The sequence below is a fragment of the Aplysia californica genome, unplaced genomic scaffold, assembly GCF_000002075.1.
Source record: "Aplysia californica isolate F4 #8 unplaced genomic scaffold, AplCal3.0 scaffold00351, whole genome shotgun sequence".
In the NCBI taxonomy this organism is placed as follows: Eukaryota; Metazoa; Mollusca; class Gastropoda; order Aplysiida; family Aplysiidae; genus Aplysia; species Aplysia californica.
The window spans coordinates 761,489-762,536 of record NW_004797621.1 but is presented as its reverse complement, the minus strand read 5'-3'; positions in this window follow the sequence as shown (position 1 = coordinate 762,536).

The window sequence follows — 1,048 nt, the reverse complement described above, 5'->3', positions numbered from 1 at the left end:
TGAGTTGACAGAGTCTACGGAAACAATCCACAAACGATCGAACAGTTGAAACTCAGTTCTGAACAGGACGTCCAAAGAATCGGCCCTCAAAAACGCCATGGGGATAGTTCAAAATTTCCACTGGCTTTGGAGCTTGTGGGGAGAAAGAATGGTCAATCCCTGGAGATTCAAATAACCATCACCCCCCCACCCCCGGGATTATTTGCCAATATAAATTTTTGCTTTTTATTTCAATGCACAAATAGTGACTATTTAAAACAGATTAGTATGCAAAGTTTTGCGCTTCACTAAATTTTGGTTGAATTTTAAAAACTTGATTTGTCTTGAAACTGATGATTGATTTGTTTCGTTTTGACAAATTTAAGGTCCCATTGATTGAATTTCAGTTCTCCAAAGTTTCTCTGAAATTGACCTAAAGTTGACTGAGTCATTTCCCTTTACATAGGTTCACTCTTTTTTTACACCCGACACTACTACTTCTTCAACTTCAACTACTACAACCTCAACTACTACTACTACTATTACTACTACTACTACTACTACTACTACTACTACTACTACTACTACTACTACTACCACTACTACTACTACATGTACCACTACTACTACTACATCTCAGTAGCGTCTAGTGGGATGTGGCTTTCAGTCTAATACGGGTTGCCCATTGGGGGATCGGGTCGGGTAGGGGTCTAGACGGTGAGAGATCGTATAAGAACGTATATGTAGGGACTGTTAGCTCGCCAGATTGAGGGCGCAAGGCGGTTATCATGGCACAAGCCGATCGCGCACGACTCGTCTCCTCCAAAACAAACGCGTTTGTTTTCAGGCGACGAATTGGACGATCGACCCGACCCAACCGGACCTGACGCGACCCGACCCGATCCCATCGGCAATTTACACCCGGTATTAGCTCCACTCCTTCCCCCGTAAATACTTCTGCTGACTAAACTATACAGTGCACCAGATGAAGACAAACGGGTCACAATACACCACACAGAAAGTGGAGTGTGCGGAAGGGCTTGGTTTAAAGTCCAGTATAAGTAACTGT